Raw genomic sequence first — 22,272 nt, 5'->3', positions numbered from 1 at the left:
AGAAGGCTGCTGCTCAGACCAGGAGGAAGCTAAACTCCACCTACAGAATGTGAAGAGGAAGCACTAGATGTTAAAAAAAAAGTATTGGAAATGCAAAATAAAGAAATAAGTGATTTCTGCAAGAGAATGGAAAGCAAGAGTTTGAATTACACTTGGAGTCTGAATAACTTAAGCAGTCTTTGAGAATGGATAGAAATGTCGTTGACAACAGTTTACAATGTTATAAGAAGGATATTTCCAAGATCGTTACTGAATTCAGAGACCAGGTGTCAGCCTACAGCTCCACAATGAAGAGTCTGATGAGAGAATTCCCTGAGACATGTTCACAGACAGACTTGGATCTACTGATGAATATTAGAAAAAACTTACCTCCAGTGTAGCAAGCATGAAAATGTAGAGATCCTTGCCACCTTTTCATGAGTTAATTGAGGCTATTTCCAACCTCCCTCTAACTGTTTTGGCCTACAAACATAATCAGCAAGTTTCAGGTGAATTTGATACTTGATCCTAAAACTGCCCACCCCTATCTCACCGTTTCTGAAGGAGGGAAGGTGACTACATTTTCTCATGAAAGTAAGGATTCAGAATGGATTCCCAAATAGAATACATTTATTTGTCACACAGCAGTCCTGAGTTATGAGGGCTTTGATGCAGGCAGACATTTTTGGCAAATCCAACTCCAAGGCACAGGTGTGTGCAGAGAATCTTTCCCCAGAGCTGCCCAGGTCCCACTGACCTCAATGAGTGGCTGTTGGCATTATCAGCAGCACACATGCATACAGCTTAGCTCAGGAAAAGTACAGATCCATGTTGCCATTTTTCCAGGACTCTGAGTTGGCAGAATACTCATATTTTACAATATGAATCAATGGTGCCATTTACAATTTACACCTTTACAGAAAGATTGATGCCCTATTTTTCTGTAAAGCCTTCTTCCTTCTTATGACATGAAAATCACTATAGATAAATGCTGATGTTTTTGTGAATGTTTTTCACTGTAGTTAGGCATTTTTTAGTAAATATTTGACCGATAATTCAAGTGTGAGTTTGATAGTGCTCATTTTCACTACTGGTTTCACTGCTCCATGTTTTCACAGGAATGTGCTGTCTCAGGATTTGAAGGTTTCCCCAGCAATCCCCAAGCTAGTGGCTTTCTCAGGCATGTTGGAACTGCAGTTCTATCCTTACCACAGCACTGGAACAAACTCCTACCCTTTTGTGTGTTTGTATTTTCAATAGATCTGACATAAAGCCCATATATTTTTTTCTTTTCCAAGCCTCTCAGTTTTGATATACTAAGGTCAAATAGCAAAGTAATTACACGTAAAGGATTCACTCAACACTGCCTTAGGCCACCTCATCATTCTTCTCTTCTACCTCTGTACCTCTGTTAACCTCAATTGTATTTTATGTACTTATTTTTTAAAATAATTTCTTTCTTTTTAATTTTATAACCTTTTTATATTTATTTATTCCTTTTTGTTGCCTTTGTTGTTTTATTGTTGTAGTTATAATTGTTGTTGCCATTGTTAAATAGGACAGAGAAAAATGGAGAGAGGAGGGGAAGACAGAGAGGGGGAGAGAAAGATAGACACCTGCAGACCTGCTTCATCGCCTGTGAAGGGACTTCCCTGCAGGTGGGGAGCTGGGGGCTCGAACCAGGATCCTTCTGCCAGTCCTTGCGCTTTGCACCACATGTGCTTAGCCCGCTGCGCTACTGCCCCACTCCCTATGTACTTATTTTCTTTATTTACTTTACAAGAGCTCTATCACCTCTGGCTGATGATTGGTTTGGAGGACTGAACCTAGGATTCTTGAGCCCCAGGCGTAAGAGTCTTTTGCTTAGCCATTGTGTATCTCCCCACTTGTTTACCTCACTTTTTAGTCAATATCTAGCTGAAACAACTCATGAATGTGGGAATCTTACCTTGAAGGTAATGCAAAAAATATTTGTAATATGTGTTATAGCTGTTGAATTCTGGGGAATTTCACCCTCCCTGAACTTGGAAATACAGAAAATGTAGCTTTACTAATTGTCATCAATAATTATTAAATATTTTCTTTCCCCTATTGTTATTGTATTTATTTTCTTCTCAGGAAGGCTTCACTTATTGGTACATACCACCACAATAGACACAAATTTAATTATTCTTATAGAGTGTCAGTGTTTTTTTATATTTTATTTTTTAATAATCAGTTATTTATTTTTATTTCTTAATTTACTTTTTCCAGAGTACTGACCAGCTATGGTTTATAGTGATGGGGGGATTGAACCTGAGACTTCAGAGCCTCTGCCATGACAGTTTCTTTGCATAACCATATTCCTATCCACTCCCAATCTGTGGGTGCTTTTTCCTTCATCTTTTTTATCTAATGGTTCTGAGAAGTACTGCCAATAATATGATGAATTTAAGTTCATTCTTGCCATAACAATGGCTGCAATGGGTGAGTGAGGGTGCTCATCACTGAACAGGTTTCTGCATGTTTTGGGATGAGGCCCCATGGGATACTTAGGGTGCTCAGGATGTCCTGGACTTAGATGCTGGTTACCTAGGAACTTCTTCTTCTTCTAGCATTTGCCCTTCTTCCGTAGCCAGTCAACAGGTCAGGTTGAAAGCTGTCAGGAGCTGCTTGTTGCTGGCTTTGAAAGTGACTGGGATCCATGTGGATTCAGTCGGCTAGGAGGATCGTCAGTTTCCCCAATGAATGGGTACTCACGGGATGCACCACGAGAAGGTCGATCCAATGCATCCCAAACTATAAACAAGTTTCAGATCATAGATAGTAACTATCAATCCATTTTACAATTTCCTCTAGAAAAATTAGTGTATTCACTTTTTTTGGGCATTTCAAGTATAAAATTTGCTCTAAGAGGTTGAATGTTAGGTCTTTAAGGAAAAACACCAAGAATCAATGTCTCTACAAATTAAAGGTAAATCATGCAAATAAATTCACAGCAAGCGCAGGCATGAATTCTTGGTTTGGAGAGAGGAGAGACTAAAGTGATGGTGATAGAGCCAGCTAGAAAGGAAATAAGCTCCACAGAACAATTCTGAATAGTCATAATCTGGTGTCTCTGGTTGTCTGGGTGACTTTGAGTTTCCATGATAAGCTCTTCTTCTTGTGCTTTCCTGTCAGGTAATACTCAGTGAGCAGAGAAGCTGGAATTGCACCTGAAGGCCCATCCCAGGTGGATGGAGAGTCAGGACAGGGACTCAGGATTCTCCAGGGCTCCTGAGAGGGGTGGAGAAAGAGGGTGCATGTGTAGAGAGCAGAGGAGAATTTGAGGGCTCACTCTGGATTAGGCATTTGCAGGCCTTGAGGTGAGACTCCCTGGAGCGTTTGGGGTTCCTAGAGGGTCCGGGATGGAGGCAGAGGTCAGAGCACTGAGATGGGGGGCATATTGTGTAGGTAAGTCAGCAGGCTGTCATGCTTCCTGAAGGGTGCAACAAAATGTATCAACAATAAAAAGGTGTCAATATTGAGATCACATTGTGAAGTATCAGCTGCAATGTGAGCAGCACTATAGGGTGAAAGAGATGCTCACAGTGCTGACTATGGAGTGAATTCAGGAAATTACATTAACTTAGTTCTTCATTTTGCATCTTGATCTTTTACTATGATTTCACATATTATCAAATACAATTATCTGAAAACACTATAAGTCACCCCTGTCATTTCCAGTTTCCTAAGAGTGGAAATTTATTTTCTTTCTCTACTTCTTACATCAGTAAACAATTTATCTCAGATTAAATGTAAGTCTAGATGAATCCAACTGTGTTACATGAGCTGAAAATATGAAAAACTTTCACAGTGACTAGCAGTGTCCTAGTAAATATTTAAATATTTAGTCATTTTTCCTAGAAATAATGTTCCTTTGGTTGCTAAATGGTGGTTAGCATATTATATAAATTTTCAGTGCATTTTCCATTATTACAAATGTAACTGAGTAAGAAACACTGGAGGAAGTAACATACCTCTTATTCTTAGTAAACACCATGCACTAACTGAATCAAATGATTTGGCTAAACCAACCGATCAGTAATATTTGGCACTAATCCTGGTGAGAACTGCAAAATCCAATAACAGCTCTGGTACAAATAAAGCTGGACAAATAAAGTATGAAGTAAGTCAGTGCCCCTAGAGTGAAGTGAATGAGTGGCATCACCTGTGACCTCACAGAGTGTGGGTCTAGGAAAGCACAGCTGTTGACAATAATGTCTGTAAGTGGCTCTAGGTGATCCTAGATAGAAATGAGGCTTCTGGGTAATTCATCAGGGTGGAGACATAGAGTTGGTCAATGGATAGGTGATGGCATATGCTGTGTGGAGAGTTTTATAGGGTCCTGAAGTCAGTAGTACCAGTTGTAGAGGATTTGTGGGTATCACTGGGGGGACCTCCTGAATACAAAGGAAACATATGTTTGGTCTCCCTGGAGGAGGCATCTTTCCTGATTCTGCTAAAATTAAGAAAAGGAGAGAGTGACTGCAACAATACTAGGTCCTCTGCGTGTGGGTGTGGTTGGGCAGGGAGGGCATGTTCTTGCCTCTCTGAAGGATATTCTGAAAGGGCAGCTGTGATTTTTCAAGATCATCTCCTTGAACTAAAGGCTGAGCAGGAGGACCAGAGAAGGACATGGCATGTTCTCAGGTAAATGTCCATCCTTGATGGAGCTGTGCTTGTTTTTCCTTCGGACACCCCATGAATCCAGGACCTGCACAAAGCACCTTCCCTGTTTCTGCTGTTCCTGCAAGGAGCCTTTGATTCCTGTTCATTCTCCATTTTCATTTTCTTTCTTATTTTTTTTATTATCTTTATTTATTAGAGACAGCCAGAAATTGAGAGGGTAGGGGAGATAGAGAGGGAGAGAGAAAGAGAGATACCGGCAGCCCTGCTTCACCACTTGTAAAGCTTTCCCTCTGCAGGTGGGAACCGGGAGCCTCAACTCTGGTCCTTGAGCATTGTAACATGTGCACTCAACCAGGTGCGCCACCACCCAGTTCCTCCATTTTCATTTTCGTTTTCTGAACATGGCCATCCCTTCAGAAAACTTCCTGAAATTCTAGAAACTTCTCTCCCCAGCTTTGATTAAAGACAGTCTACTTGTCAGGACAATTTTTATTATGACATGTGACATTCTATTGTGAATATCCCCCTCTTGTGACAGACTAGTCCAGAAGTGTGTGATTTTCTAACACTTTTGATAGGATAGGAGTCATAACTAGTTTAGAGAGAAATAGATTAAAACTTTAGGTTTCCTGTGGTATAGCCCAGCTCTGAACAAAGCATAAAGAACACACATATGAGACTAGGGAGGGAGCAAAATTACATAAAAATAATAGTATCTGAATTTTTTTGGTCCCAATTTCCATCCACAATCCCAACAACAACCAGTGCTTATTAGAGTTCTGTCTAAAACACACACACACACACACACACACACACACACCCCAATCATCAAAGTTGGCACAACAGCTAACATGGATATGCCACTGCTTTGTGTGCACCACGGGTTAGAGCCTGGGCTTCACTGCACTGGAATAAGTTTCAGTGATATGGTTTTCCTTTCTCTGTAACTGAGCAACAGGAACAACAAATACCCAGATTGCTGAATACGTGTTAATGGCAAGCACAAAGAAAAAAATGAAAAGAAAAAGAAAAGAAAAAAATACTGTGAGGATGGGAGCTGGGTGGTAGCGTATCCACTTAAGCGCAGGTGGTGCAAAGCAAAATGGCCAGTGTAAGGATCCCGGTTCGAGCCCCTGGCTCCCCACCTGTGGGGGGGGGGGTGACTTCACAAGTGTTGAAGCGGGTCTGCAGGTGTCTGACTTACTCTCCCCCTCTGTCTCTCCCTCCACTCTCGATTTCTCACTGTCCTATCCAGCAAGGACAACAGCAATAACAACAAGGGCAACAAAATGGGAGGGATGGCCTCCAAGAGCAGTGGATTAATAGTACAGGCACTGAGCCCCAGCGATAACCCTGGAGGAAAGAAATATATACATATATATATGAATACCTTACTGAGAAGAATATCTCAGAATACTTGAGAGAGGAGAATAATTACCAAAAATAACTCTCAATTTATGACTAAGAAATGATTTGCTGTATAAATACACTTATAGAGATTAGCAATAGTGTAAGAAATAATTTGTGTCAGAATGATGTTAATTAGTAGATTTCAATGAAGTTCTGTTCATTAATTGTTGCTAAGATTCCCTAACATGGAGGGCATGCTCTTCTGACACAGGCATCTGGACTCGCCTTGAACCTTTACAGCTGATGCAGCTTTGCTCACCTGACACAACTCTTTGGTGATTACCCCATCAAGTTAATACTTCTCTGGATACTTAAAAGGATTTGGGCAGATTCACTGAGCCATTTATGGAAAGCCTCACATTAATTTAATTTTTAAATTTCGCTATTGGGGGATTAATGGTTTACAGTCAGCAGTAAAACATAATAGTTCGGAAAAACATTAATCTCCCAATAAAGAAATAAAAAATACAATAGTTTGTACATGTGTAACATTTCCCAGTTTTCCATATAACAATAACCACTAGGTCCTCCTCTGCCATCATGTTCCAGGACCTGAGCCCCTCCCCTATTCCAGAGTCTTTTACTTTGTTGCAATACACCAACTCCAGTCTAAGTGGAAAACCTCATGTTTTATCTGAATATAGTTCTGTTCTTATTTTCTCTTTATTTTATTATGAGGAAAGTAAAAGCTTTTACTCTGTGCCCTCAGTCCTGGGTATTTATGAGACTTTGGATCCCATAAGCCTCTATGCTGTGTCTCCATTATATTCTATACTCATCCAAAAGGGACTTTTTTTCTTTTTTATTAGTGATTTACAAAAGTACAAAATAATGGGTAAAATTCCATACCATTCCCACCACCACAATTCCGTGTCTTCACTCCCTCCACGGAAAACTGCAGTGGTTCTCCCAAGGTCACAGATAAAGGTTCACTTCTTATTTTATTAACTATCTGTCTACCTATCAACTATCTATCATCAAACATCTATCTATATAAAATATTTATGTATCTAATCTATCCTATACTTTTTTATTTATAAAAAGGAAACATTGACTAAACCATAGGATAAAAGGGGTACAACTCCACACAGTTCCCACCACCAGAACTCTGTATCCCTTCCCCTGCCCTGATAGCTTTCCTATTCTTTAACCCTCTGGGAGTATCGGCCCAAGGTCATTGTGGGATGCAGACTTTATAAGGTCTGGCTTCTGTAATTGCTTCCCCATTGGACATGGGTGTTGACAGGAGTCAACGGGAGTATGGTCAATCCATACTCCCAGCCTGACTCACTTTCCCTAGTGGGTTGGGGCTCCTTTACTTTTTATCTATAAACCACTGTGCTACCGCCCTACTCCCCTTCTTTGTCTTTTTAAGTCACACCTATACCTATTACTACTTCTGAATGCCTTACTTTATTCCTCTTCTCTTTCTGGGCCCTCTAGTGATCTTCCCTTAACATTTCTGCCTCTCTGGGAGTTTGGACCAAAATTCTTTTGGGGAGTGCAGAAGATACGGTCTCTGACTTCTGTAGTTGCTTCTCTTCTGCCTATGGGCATTATCTTGTCAATCCATACATGCAGCCTGTTTCTTTCTTTCCCTACGTGAGTAAGGATCTAGAGGTGAGGTTCCAGGCCACATTGGTGAGGTCATTAACCTATGGAGTTAGAACTAGTATCTGCAACTTGGTGTCTGAAAGACTCCTTTCTCTCACTTTATAACAGTGTTCCATCTCTCTGTATGCCATAAACTGTCACCATGTGATATAATCACATTTTTACTTTATATTGGTTTTCAAATATTCTCATTCCAAAAACTGTTAAAAAAAACAACCTTTCATTATGATTGCTTCTCTATGTATCTCTTTCTTCTCAAGATATATTCTATTTTATATAATGTAAAATATGACAGATTATTGGTTTGTTGGTACTTCACAGTTTTCTCATGAAAGAGAAGAATATCACTATTATCATTGTTTATATAGTTTTCTACATTTTGAGTCGATTAATAACTGCATGCAAATGATACCACTTAGAGCAAATATTATCCTTCCATTTCCCTGGAACATATACTTTTTTTAAAAAAACACATCTCTTAAAAAATTTTCTATCTTTTTTTATTGGATAGTGACAGCCAGAGGTTAGGGGAGATTGAGAGAGAGAGAGAAAGAGAGACACTTGCAGCACCACTTCATCACTTGCAAAGCTTTCCCTTTGCAGGTGGGAACCAAAGGCTTGAACCTGGGTCCTTGAGCACTGTAACATGTGTGCTCAGCCATGTGCGACAACACCCAATCACTGGAACATATACTTTCTATATGTATTTCTGTTCTGAGTTTCACTACTAGCTCTCTTTTTTCCTCTTCAGTGGTGACCTCATCAAGCAGAGGCAAAGGTAGTAAATATATAAAATGAGCTAAATAATAATCTGGAAATGCATCCAGGCTCAGAAACCCTGTGGCATCCTCTGAGTTTAACTTCTCAACATCACTGCTAATGTGACAACCTGTGCTGGTGCTTTGGTTTAATCATTTATCCTCCAATAAAGTGCCACTTCTTTAGTGGTTTTTGTATCACAAGAGAGACTATTATACAGTAACGTATGTGAAATGTATCCAATCAGACAATTCTGAAGATTCTGCAAATTGAGAAACAGTATTTAATAGTCCCTTGATTTTTACTGTGACCTCTACCCAAAAATATCAAGATTTTTTATTTTAAATTTCAGATGGCATTGACTTTCAGGGACGTGTTCATAGAATTCTCCCAGGAGGAGTGGGAATGCCTGGACCAGAGTCAGCGAGATCTGTACAAGGATGTGATGTTAGAGAACTATGCAAACCTGGTCTCTCTGGGTGAGCACAGCTCTACAGAATTCCCTGTTCACTCTACAGTTAGTTTTCCCCAGCTTGTGGTGTGATGTTTCCTAATTGCCTCTTCTGTTTATGATATTATGTCACACAACTGCATTGAGTTGATATTACACAGAGTGTTTACTGATAAAAAAAAAAGATTTCATGATGTAGCCTCACAACCCAACTTCTCATTTTGAGGTGATTTGCAAAAATTTCAGTCTATATTAGTGGTCATTTTTGATGTTTAAAGGAATAAATATAGATTTCCCGATTTAAAGTATAATTCCGGGAGTCAGGCTGTAGCGCAGCAGGTTAAGCGCAGGTGGCGCAAAGCACAAGGACCGGCATAAGGATCCCGGTTCGAACCCCGGCTCCCCACCTGCAGGGGAGTCGCTTCACAGGCGGTGAAGCGGGTCTGCAGGTGTCTATCTTTCTCTCCTCCTCTCTGTCTTCCCCTCCTCTCTCCATTTCTCTCTGTCCTATCCAACAACAACAACAACAATAATAACTACAACAATAAAACAACAAGGGCAACAAAAGGGAATAAATAAAAATAAACATTAAAAAAAATTTTAAAAAAAAGTATAATTCCTACTCCTTTAAAAATTTTATTTATTTTCCCTTCTGTTGCCCTTGTTGTTGTTTTTATCATTGTTGTAGTTATTGTTAGATAGGACAGAGAGAAATGGAGAGAGGAAGGGAAGACAGAGGGGGAGAGAAAAAATAGACACCTACAGACCTGCTTCACAGGCAGGTGGGGAGCCGGAGCTCGAACCCGGATCTGTAAATCACTTTGAGCCACCTGTGCTTACCCTGCTGCACTACCGCCTGACTCCCTCTACTCTTTTTTTCAGTTTTCACTGAAGTAGAATTTAGGATCTGAATTTAAAAATGGGACAGGGGGTCCTGCTGTGGCACACTCGGTGGAGTGCACATGTTGGCACACATGATGAAGGGTTCAAGCCTCTGTTCCCCACCTGCAGAGGGTGCTTTTCAAGGTACCTACCTGCATGGGGAAAGCTTCACATGTAGTGAAACAGAGTATTTGGGGTCTTTTTATTCTTTTTTATTTTTAATTTCTCTCTGTCTATAACGAAAATATAAGGATACATCTTTATAAATGAGATAGAAAAGATATTGTCAGAACTTGTTATTGAAATAATTATAGGATTTTTCAATAATGTCATGTTTTTAGTAAACATAGTACAAAATTGTGAGTCTGAGAATCTATTGAAAATCTGGCATTCTGGGGGTCAGGATTTGGTGCACCTGGTGAATCACATATGTTAAGCACTGCACAAGGACTGAGGTTCAAGACCCTTGTTCCCACCTGTATGTGGAAAGCTTCATAACTGGTGAAGTAAAGCTACTGGTCTCTCTGTCTCTCTATCTCACTATCTCCCCCTCTCATCTTCATTTCTGTCTCTATTAAATAATAAACAAGTAAAATTAAAAAAATAAGATCTTGCATTCCTTGTTTCTTTTGAAGAAGCAGGATTTGCTGTATCGAAGGAAGAAATTTTGACCCTTTTGGAAGAAGAGAAGAGGTCCTGTGTTGGGAGGACAGAGAATGCAGGTGGGTAGGAAGTGATAAAATGAAGGATAAGAATGCAAATTTCTGGGAGGCGGGCGGTGGTGCAGCGGCTTAAGCGCACAGTGGCGCAAATCGCCAGGACCTGCATAAGGATGCCAGTTCGAGCCCCCGGCTCCCCACCTGCAGGGGAGTCGCTTCACAAGTGGTGAAGCAGGTCTGCAGGTGTCTGTCTTTCTCTCCTCCTCTCTGTCTTCCCCTCCTCTCTTCCATTTCTCTCTGTCCTATCCAACAACAACGACATTAATAACCACAACAATGTTAAACAACAAGGGCAACAAAAAGGAAAATAAGTAAATAAATAAATAAAACTTAAAAGAATGCAAATTTCCAAAGTTAAAGATGTCAAATGAAAAAGAAAAAAGTAAAGTGGCAACTTCTGTACTGCATACTTTTCCCAAATCGAATGCCTCTTCTCATTGAGTCATCCTGACAATCAGGATGGAGTCATGATAGTGTCTACAACTTGATGGCTGGAACATGGCAGAACATCAAGTGAGACAAAATGGTTAAAAAAGTAGAAACAGGACAGATGAGATTAGGGACTTTAGGGTGGAAGGAAGCTAGAAAGTCCATTCTAGGCATGTTTCTAGGATCCCACAACTATGTTCAATTTTGCTTGAGTTTTATAGGTATCATGATATTAGATAAAAATATTGTCTGAGAAAATGTTGCCATGGTAGAGAAAAAGGCTAGAAAGTTGAATTTGGACAGAGAATAGCTCCTATTATTGAAAAAAAATCAATGAATAATTTTAACTATTTACCCACATCCACCCAAACCATAGCATATATATTTAGGACAATAGCTTATGTAACAACTAAGTCCCTATTGTTCTGAGCTTTCAGCTCATGGTCACAGCTGGGAACACTGTAGGCTGCACTCACTTCAGGACCAGTCTTCCTTGAGGGACATCACAGTTTAGCCCAGGATCCCTTTAGAGACTGAGGCAGCTCCTATAATCACTGCTTTATGCTAAGGGCAAGGTCCTTGGAAGGTGCACAAGAAGGCTTATGATGATATTCCTGATGTAGGTGACCAGTGATGGTGGAGAGAGGGATCCATTATAGATCTAGGCCCATCATATTTGTTTGGGAATCCATGGATGCCATGACTAGGGCCCCAGATGATTAAGGTAGTGTGATATTGACCACAAAGGCTATTATTAAGTGAGCCAGTCTCTTGCCCTTATCCAACATTTGTGGTCTTCTCTTTATCTGATGACCTTAGACTTTCTCCCAGTTGTTTCAGTCTTGAGTGTAATTTATTGACCGCAAGTAGAATTGGGTTTTTGGAGTCTTTCATTTTTGGCCCTTTCTGCTAGATTGTCAACTTAATTTGGTCAAAGTTTATTCAGTTAGAAAGTTATTAAGCCTTTATTAGGATGCCATCTTCTCTAGGATTCCAGGTTTATTAGGTCTAAGTCTAATCACTGAGGAATCAAACACTTTTACTTTGAGTTATATAATTGTCCCTCACTTATGGATACATGTGTATCTGCACCCAGTACCCTAAACTATCCTGTATCTAGTATCTGTAACTTTTTTAGATGACGTGTCATCTAAAGTAGATGTAGGTAGTTTCATGTATAGGAAAGATCTCACCAGGTTTGAGTAGTTATGTGATTGATATCTCAGTCTCAATATCTCTGGCTACAGTCCACAGTAAGAATTCAGTAGCAACTCGATGTGGGATGGCAGCACTACTATTGATTTGGTTGAAGTCAACAGAGGTAATAGGGTGATAAGGAATTAGAGAAAAAATAAATACCACAAAGTATGGACAGTGTCCTAGAGGTCTTGAGTTCAATCCCCAGCAGTACAAGTACCAAAGTGATGTCTGGATCTCTCTCTCCTCCTACATTTCTAATTAATAAATAAATTAAATCTTTGAAAAATACTTATACTGAGAGCTATGGTTGAGGCAACTAGAGAACTTGAAGTATTAAATATATCCCTCCCTGGCATGTTCCATTAATTGTGATTTATAAGATCATATAGTAGTGGAACTATAATTTCATACCTTTTCCACCACAGAAGGTCTGTGGCCACTATAACCACTATAGTTTTCCACAATCTAAATAAAAATTGCCTTTTTTTCTTCTTTATTGGGAAACTAATATTTTACATTCAACAGTAAATACAATAGTTTGTACATGCATAACATTTCCCAGTTTTCCATATAACAATACAACCCCCACTAGGTCCTCTGTTATCCTTTTTGGACCTGTATTCTACCCTCCCACCCACCCCAGAGTCTTTTACTTTGTTGCAATATGCCAATTCCAGTTCAGGTTCTACTTGTGTTTGCTTTTCTGATCTTGTTTTTCAACTTCTGCCTGAGAGTGAGATCACCCCATATTCATGCTTCTGTTTCTGACTTATTTCACTTTAACATGAATTTTTCAAGGTCCATCCAATATCGGCTGAAAACGACAAAGTCATCATTTTAAACAGCTGAGTAGTAATCCATTGTGTATCTGCTAGTTTGTGGTCTAACATCCAAGTCCTTGATCCACTTGGAATTTACTTTTGTATTTGGTGAAATATAGTGGTTTAGTTTCATTCTTCTGCATGTTTCAACCCATTTTTTCAACACCATTTGTTGAGACTCTGCTTTCCCCATTTAATAGTCTGGGCACCTTTGTCAAAGATTAGATGTCTATAGGTGTGGGTGTTTACTTCTGGGATCTCAGTTCTAATCCACTGTTCAGTGTATCTATTCATGTTCCAGTACCAAGCAGTTTTGATTGGCCCTATAATACAATGTGAGATCTGGGAGTGTGATGCTTCCAGTTCTGCTCTTTCTTCTCAAGATGGTTTTGGCATGAATTGCCTTTTTCTCTGTTTCAAGTTCATGTATTCAGTTCTCTAAATTCCACATATGAGTGAAGCCATCCTGTATTTGTCCTTTACCTCCTGCTTACTTATTTCAATAAAGAAAATCTTCTCAAGTTCCATCTATTTTATCCCAAAGAATACAAAGTCATCTTTTGTTGCTGAGTAGTACTCCACTAAGTGTATGTCCCATAAGTATTTTATGCAGTCTTCTGTCAAAGGACAATTTGATTGCTTCCATATATTGCTATTGTGAATAATGCAGCTATGAACATGGGGGTATAGATATATCCCTTTGAACTGTTAATTATTTCTTTTGTATAGTATTCCTAGAAATAGAATTTCTGGATAATAAGGTATTTCACTTTATGTTTGTTTAAGAATTCTCCATTCTGTCCTCCATAGTGGTTGTACCAGTTTGCATTCCCACAAGCAGTGTAATAGAGTTCCTTTCTCTCCACATCCTTTCCAATACTTATCCTCTCCTGTTTTCTTGATAAAAGTCATTCTCACAGGTGTTAGACAGCATCTCAATGTGGTTTTAATTTGCATTTATCTGGTGATAAGTGAATGGAAGGATTTCTTCATATGTCTGTGGAACATCTGTATCTCTTTTTTTTTAAACTTTTTTATTATCTTTATTTACTTATTGGATAGAGACAGCCAGAAATCAAGAGGGAAGAGGGGGATAGAGAGGAGGAGACACAGAGAGACACCTGCAGCACTGCTTCACCACTCGTGAAGCTTTTCCCCTGAAGATGGGGACCTGAGACTGGAACCTGGGTCCTTGCACATTGTAACATGTGCGCTCAACTAGGTGCACCATCACCTGGCCCCCATCTGTATCTCTCCTTTAGAGAACTATCTGTTCATATCTTCTGCTCCCTTTTAAACTGGGCTGTTCTTTTGCTTGATGTTGAACTGTGTTAGTTATAGATAGATAGATAGATAGATAGATAGATAGATAGATAGATAGATAGATAAATGTTTGATAGCAGCCACTTGTCTGAAGAATGGTGTGCAAATATGTTCTCCCAGTTGCTAAGCTTCCTGTTTATCCTTATGGAGTTTTCTTTTGATACAAGGAAGCTTTTTAATTTGATATAGTTCCATTTGTTCAATTTTGTTTTTTACCTTGCCTATGGGGTGAAGTCTCCAAATGCATCTTTAGAGCCCCCACACCTATGGATATCTAATCTTTGACAAAGGGGCTCAGACTATTTCACAGGGAGTTTACAACCACTCTACCATAAGCCAGGCCCCAACTGAGGGATAGAAGTTCTTACCCTTACCTCTTAGCCTTTTCCTATATGCATTTATTAACTTCAGAGCTTGCAGGTAAAATATAACATAATCAATACTTTGCAGGTAAAATATAACATAATCAATACTTTCATAACTGGTGTTCTAGATTTAAGATTTAATCACAGGCACCACCTAAACTCAGAACAGAAAAGTGGACATGCCAAAAAAAAAAAAAAGAAAAAAAGGAAAGAAAGGAAGATCAAAGATAAAAAAAAAAGGAAAAGAAAACACAATGAGTTAGACACAAGAAAGAAAATAAAGCCAAGGGATAAATTCCAGTTCTCTTACATATAAGAAACCATTGAGCTATGCAAGTATTCTTACTGTTTTTGTAGAGTTAGGGAAGATAAAATGTGAAGAAACAGAGATACACTGTACTGCCTTGCCTCATCATCCAGGCAGTTAGCCTGATGTTTCTTTATACTACCAGGGAGAAAACCTAGGCTGTCATAATAGTAAGGTAAATGCTGCACTGGGTAAACTGTTTCTCCTTTTTCTCTTTTTTATATTTATTTATTTTCCTTTTTGTTGCCCTTGTTGTTTTTCATTGTTATTGTAGTTATTGTTGTTATTGATGTTGATGTTGTTAGATAGGACAGAGAAAAATGGAGAGAAAAGGGGAAGGCAGAGAGGGGGAGAGAAAGATAGACACACCTGCAGACCTGCTTTGCCATCTATGATGTTACTCCCCTGCTGGTGGGGAACCAGGGGCTTGAACTGGGATCATTACACCGGTCCATGTGCTTCATACCACATGTGCTTAACCCGCTGCACTACTGCCCGACTCCCTCTGTTTCTGCTTTATCCCCCTATCAGGTCATTCCTCCAATAGCTTGTGCCTAAATATACATCTCACTCAAACACAAATAATACAAAAGAAGGACACATAAAACCTAGACACAGCAATATTCATTAGAAAAATTAGCAAAAAGCTCCCAGAAGTAAAAAAAAAAAACTTGCACAAAATAGGAGAAATATAATTCATAATATTATAAAATGAAATTTTCAATTCACAACACCAGAGTTCCATATCTAATTCCCTCCATTGAAAGCTTTCCTATTCCTTATTCCTCTGGAAGTATGAACCCAGGATCATTATGGGCTGCAGAAGGAGGAAGTTCTGGCTACTCTTTAATTGCTTCTCCACTGGACATGAGTGTTGGCAGGTTGATCCATACTCCCAGCCTATTTCTAGATTTTCATTATGGGGCGGGGCTTTGGAAAGGTAGGATTCTAGGACATATTGTTGAGGTCGCAAGTCCAGAGAAGTCAGGTCAGCATCATGGCAGCATTAGCAACATCGTGGCTCAAAAGCCCTAAGATAAAGCAGAATAAATCATTTAATAATCAGGAACCTATAGAAAATTGTAGAGCAGGGAGTTGGGCGGTAGCGCAGCGGGTTAAACACATGTGTCACAAAGCACAATGACCAGGGAAGGATCCTGGTTCAAGCCCCCACTCCCCACCTGCAGGGGAGTCACTTCACAGGCGGTGAAGCAGGTCTGCAGGTGTCTGTCTTTCTCTCCCCCTCTCTATCTTCCCCTCCACTCTCCATTTCTCTCTGTCCTATCCAAAAACGACGATATCAACAATAATTACAACAATAAAAACAAGAGCAACAAAAAGGAAATAAATAAATATTTTTTTAAAAAAGAAAATAGTAGAGCAGATGAAATTTGGGGTCTCTATTTTGGAAAAAGCTAGGTAGTCTATCTTGTGTATATTTCAAGGGGCCCATTAATTATTGAATTTTTTTTTTGCCTGAGCCCCACAGCTCACCTCAGGCAAAAATTATTAGAGATAAGAAAGTTCTGGAGGAAGTTGGGCGGTAGCACAGCAGGTTAAGCACAGGTGGTACAAAGCACAAGGACCAGCATAAGGATCCTGGTTCGAGCCCCCAGCTCCCCACCTGCAAGGCATTCGTTTTACAGGCGGTGAGGCAGGTGTGCAGGTGTCTGTCTTTCTCTCCCTTTCGCTGTCTTCCCCTCCTCTCTCCATTTCTCTCTGTCCTATCCAACAATGACAACGTCAGTAACAACAACAGTACTAACTACAACAATAAACATGACAACAAAAGGGAAGAAATAAATATTTAAAATAAAATATTTTTTAAAAAGTAAAAAGTGCTGGAGAGAAAAATAATAATATTAAGTGACAATAAGAGAAGTGTATGCATGGGAGTCTGTTATTTATAAAAGTATTGCCTACACTTTTCATATAATTGTATAATATTCAAATTCATTTAATACAGTATTTTTAACTTCTTAATTTTAAATTTGTGATTTAATAGTGATTACAAAATAATATGATTGTGTGTAGTTCCACACTTCTCCCACCACCAAAGTTCTGTGCCCCCAATCCATCAATAATATCCATCATATTCCTCCCCAAATCTTAGAGATGTGTTCGCTATGTTTTATTTTCAGGTTCATGTATATCAGTTCTACATATTCACATATGAGTGAAACCATCTGGTAGTTGCTCTTCACTGCCTTACTTCACCAAGATTAGCTGACATCCTTTATATTTTGTCCAAAAGGACACAATGGAATCATTTTTATTAGAGTAGTATATTTCTTTTACATGTTCCATAACTTCTTTACCCAGTCATCTGTCAGCATTTAAGTTATATCTATATTTTCTCTTTTAATGCTGAAACTATGAATACGGGCTGTATATATTCCTTACAATTATTGTCTACAAAACCTTTGGTTAAATGTCATTTCAAATTTTTTGTTTTATGATTTTTTTTAAATATTTCCCCCATCTAAGAAAGTCTTTTTAAAGCTTTCTTGTCCCAGCTCCATTTTCTTGATTAACAATTAACCTTTCTTACTTCCCATTTATACTTGAAAGATATCTCTCATTTGTATAGATTCTAATTCTGGCCCTGGTTTATTAGGTGTCACATTTTTGAGAGAGTATTCTTTTTTATAGATTATTTTTATAAGTTTATTCACTGTACTGTTGTAAATTAGCTTATCTGTTATCTTTCAGAAATCTCTTGTGATAAGGTCTTTCTGCCAATACTGGAGATAAAAAAGTTACTCTCAGAAGTGGCAATCAGCACACATGGAAGCAGTCATCTTCTCAACATAGAATTAATAAAAGAATGTACATGTACAAACCAATGTAAAGTGAAAAGTGTGTGCCATGTTGGAATCAAAACAGCTGGCACAATCCTGCAGAGTAAAGTCACTACCATCAAAACAGATCAGCTGCTTGCATCAACCTTCAATCAACCCCAGAGTAACTCACTTAATAATATAAAAGCTTATACTTCTGTAATTCAGGATACACATGATGTTTTCAAACATGCTCAGTCTCTGAAAGTAAATGTGGAACATCAAGAAAATTCTCAAGATCATACAACATGTAGTGACTCAAAAACTTTTCACAATGCAACTGGATTAAATGTAAATTCAGTTATTGCTCAGTACCAGAACTTACAAGATAATATAAGTATATATAATAAAATTTCAAAGTTTTCAAAATGTATTAAAAATCAGAATTTGTATACTAAAGAAAAATTTTACAATTGTAAACAATGTAGCAAAATCTATGCATACTCCTCTATGCTTCTTACACAACAGAAAACTCATAGTAGTCAGAAACCTTACAATTGTAAGCAATGTAAAAAAACATTTAAAAGGAACTCAGATCTTATAAGGCATCATAGAATACATACTGGGGAGAAACCTTACATGTGTGAAAAATGTGGAAAGGGCTTTACTCAGTCCTCAAGCCTCGTTCAACATCGGAGAATTCATACTGAGGAGAAATCTTACAGATGTGAAGAATGTGGAAAAGCATTTGTTCATTCCTCAAGCCTCATTCAACATCAGAGAATTCATACTGGGAAGAAACCTTACACATGTGAAGAATGTGGAAAAGGCTTTACTCAGTCCTCAAGCCTCATGAAACATCATAGAATTCATACTGGGGAGAAACCTTACACATGTGAAGAATGTGAAAAAGCCTTTACTTATGCCTCAAATCTCATGGAACATCATAGAATTCATACTGGTGAGAAACCATACACATGTAAAGAATGTGGAAAAGGCTTTACTCATTCCTCAAGCCTCATGAAACATCATAGAATTCATACTGGGGAGAAACCTTACACCTGTGAAGAATGTGGAAAAGGCTTTACTCAGACCTCAAACCTCATGGAACATCATAGAATTCATACGGGGGAGAAACCTTACACATGTGAAGAATGTGGAAAAGCCTTTACTTATGCCTCAAGCCTGATGAAACATCATAGATTTCATACTGGGGAGAAACCGTACACATGTGAAGAATGTGGAAAAGCCTTTACTCAGTCCTCAAGCCTCATTCAACATCATAGAATTCATACTGGAGAGAAACCTTACACATGTGAAGAATGTGCAAAAGCCTTTACTTATGCCTCAAATCTCATGGAACATCATAGAATTCATACTGGTGAGAAACCATACACATGTAAAGAATGTGGAAAAGGCTTTACTCATTCCTCAAGCCTCATGAAACATCATAGAATTCATACTGGGGAGAAACCTTACACCTGTGAATAATGTGGAAAAGGCTTTACTCAGACCTCAAACCTCATGGAACATCATAGAATTCATACGGGGGAGAAACCTTACACATGTGAAGAATGTGGAAAAGCCTTTACTTATGCCTCAAGCCTGATGAAACATCATAGATTTCATACTGGGGAGAAACCGTACACATGTGAAGAATGTGGAAAAGCCTTTACTCAGTCCTCAAGCCTCATTCAACATCATAGAATTCATACTGGGGAGAAACCTTACACATAAAGAATGTGGAAAAGCCTTTTCTCAGTCCTTGAATTTCATGAAACATAAGAGTTCATACTGGGGAGAAACCTTACACATGTGAAGAATGGGGGAAAGCCTTTTCTCAGTCCTCAAACATTATGAAGCATCATAGAACTTACACTCAGGAGAAATCCTACACATGTAAAGAGCGTGGAAAAGTCTTCAGGAATTGCTTACACCTTACACAACATGAGAAAAATCCATACTGGGTAGACAATTTTACACATGCATATTTGAAAATTTAAAAATTTACTAAAAATCAGAATTTTTATAATAGGGAAGAATTTGTCTAGTCTTATCAAATATCATAGATTTTATCCTAGTGGTCTGGGAGATAAAGCATTGGACTCTCAAGCATGAGATCCTGAGTTCAATCCCCAGTAGCACTGTTATAAGGTGATCAGATGATTGTGAATGACTAGGAATGCTTGTTCATGGCCTCTGTTCTGTATTTTTAACATAGATCTTAAAATGATATACAGTGGTATGTTTAAATGTTTTAAGAACTATTATATTGAAGACAATAAAGTGCAGTGTTCTTACTGTAGTAATATTGATGAGTCATTAAATGCTCTGCTGCCATTCACAATAATTTGCTATATTCACAATAATTCTGATACAACTATTTTTCTCTTTTTTATCTCTATTTATTGGATACAGTCAGTCAGAAATTCACAGGGAAGGGAATGACAGTGGAAGCAATAGCACTGCTTCACCACTCACAAAGTTTTTCCGCTGATAGTGGGGACTGGGAGACCAAACCTGGGTCCTTATACATTGAGAGACATCATAGTGGTTCTTAAGATCTATTTCCATATATGTGCAATAGAGAAATTTTAGTATTCTCAACATCACCTTATGTCAGAGATGATCAACATTCTGACCTCTCCCTCTTTTTGTTTCTTCTTTTCATCCTTTGTCCTTCACTAAAATAAATAGATTTCCTGGGTGGACCTATGGACACCTAGTCTCAAGAAATTGGCTTTCACCCAGAAAACAAATATTAAAATGAAATATTTAGGTGGTCAGGTGGTAGTGCATCAAGTTAAACAGACATAGTATGAAGCACAAGGACTGGTACAGGTATTGCTGTTCATGCACCCAGATCCCCACCTGCAGGAGGGCTGCTTCTGAAGTGGTAAAGCAAGTCTGCAGGTATCTGTCTGTCTTTCCTCCATGAATTCCCCCTCCTCTCTCAATTTCTGTCTTATCCATCAACAACAATAATAGCAGCAACAACTATAATGACAGCAACAACAGTGGAAAGAATGCCTCTCAGGAGGGAGCAGTGGATTCATAGTGCAGACAAGACTGGAGGTAAGAGAAAAAAGACTGAAGGCAAGAAAAAAAAATTCTTTTTTTGACAATAGCTGGAATTTATGGGAAAGAAAAAAAAAGTCACTGCTTAATGATTGGTGAATGCATAATGGTGGGATCAAGAGGGCAGGGAGAGATATACTCAAGTGGAGAGACTGCATTATGTTGCAGGACCCACCAGAAGAGACTGGGGACCTGCAGGCCTACTGAGAAAAGATCTTTGAGGGAGTCGGGTGGTAGCACTTCTGGTTAAGCGCACGTGGCGCAAAACGCAAGGACCTGCCTAATGATCCCGGTTTTAGGCCCTGGCTCCCCACCTGTAGGAGAGTCGCTTCACAGAAGGTGAAGCAGGTCTACAGGTATCTCTCTTTCTCCCCCCCCCCACGTCATCCCCTCCTTTCTCCATTTCTTTGTCCTATCCACCAGTGACAACATCAATAGCAACAGTAATAACTACAACAACAATAAAAAAATAAAAGGGAAAATAAATGAATATAAAAATATTTTTTAATAAAGATCTTTGAGCTACAAGAGGACTGAAAAGAGGCCTGTGGGCTTTAGGGCACCCAAAATGAAAATTTTCACCTCTATTCCTATAAGCTAGAGTTCTATAACATTTATTTCCTGTAAGAAGAGGTCTGTCAGATTTATTTTCCCAGGTTAGGCCCAGAGGCCACCAGCTCTTCCAGCATAATATCAGTCCTAGGCTTCCTGCCTTTACTCCCTCCCTCAGCTGCAAGGGGTCTGGCCTCTATCTTCAGGGCTGCCAGACAGAACCCTGCACATGGGCCCCCAGCCCTAGTCCACAAAGAAGCTCCTCTGGGCACTACTTCAGCTTCTAGTCACACCTTCAGGAGCTGCTCCACACCTCACAACTCAGACGTCTGGCTCCTCTCAGTCCAGGGCCCCTGTGAACACTCCAAATGGCCCATGGAGTCTCACCCCAAGGCCCCCAGGTGCCTGTTTCAGTAATAAGCCCCATCACTCTCCTCTGTTTTCTGCTCACGCAACCCACACATACCCAGGAGCCCTGGAGGATCCTGAATTCCTGCGCTGACTCTACATCCACCTGGGATCAGTCCCCAGGTGCAATTCCAGCTTCTCTGCTCTCTGATGTCTATTATTTGATGGAACTATAGGGACCTAGGTTCTTGAGTCAAGACCTCAGCTAAAGTTGAATAAGGAAAGTGACACAATAGCAGGGCTCTGAGTTATAAATAGCTTCATTGGGGCATGCAAGATATATTCTCTAGCTGGTTCAGTAGATAATAAATTATCAGTCCACCAATCAATATAATTTATGAAATAAGGTATGTAAGATGTACCAATGGATAATGAGAACAAAATGCATGTACTCACCAACAGTGAATGTTATTGACCATTAAGCAACCCAGGTGTCCAACAACTGATGAGTGGCTGAGCAAGTTATGGTATGTATACACAATGGAATACTACTCAGCTGTAAAAAATGGTGACTTCACCGTTTTTAGCCAATCTTGCATGGACCT

At 39.2% G+C, this 22,272-nt stretch overlaps 1 protein-coding gene and 1 pseudogene across 1 annotated transcript in view; both read left to right on the top strand.

Annotated features, from left to right (window-relative positions):
- Positions 1-19,660, top strand: part of LOC132535619 (zinc finger protein 345-like) — a 145,440-nt pseudogene extending 125,780 nt beyond the window's left edge.
- The window catches only part of LOC107523312 (zinc finger protein 14-like), a 517,712-nt gene that overhangs the window by 241,007 nt on the left and 254,433 nt on the right, over positions 1-22,272 (top strand). The window lies entirely within an intron of this gene.

Source organism: Erinaceus europaeus, chromosome 23, assembly GCF_950295315.1.
Source record: "Erinaceus europaeus chromosome 23, mEriEur2.1, whole genome shotgun sequence".
Lineage (NCBI taxonomy): Eukaryota > Metazoa > Chordata > Mammalia > Eulipotyphla > Erinaceidae > Erinaceus > Erinaceus europaeus.
Note: the sequence above shows the minus strand (reverse complement) of the source record. Positions and strands in the feature narration are given on the sequence as shown.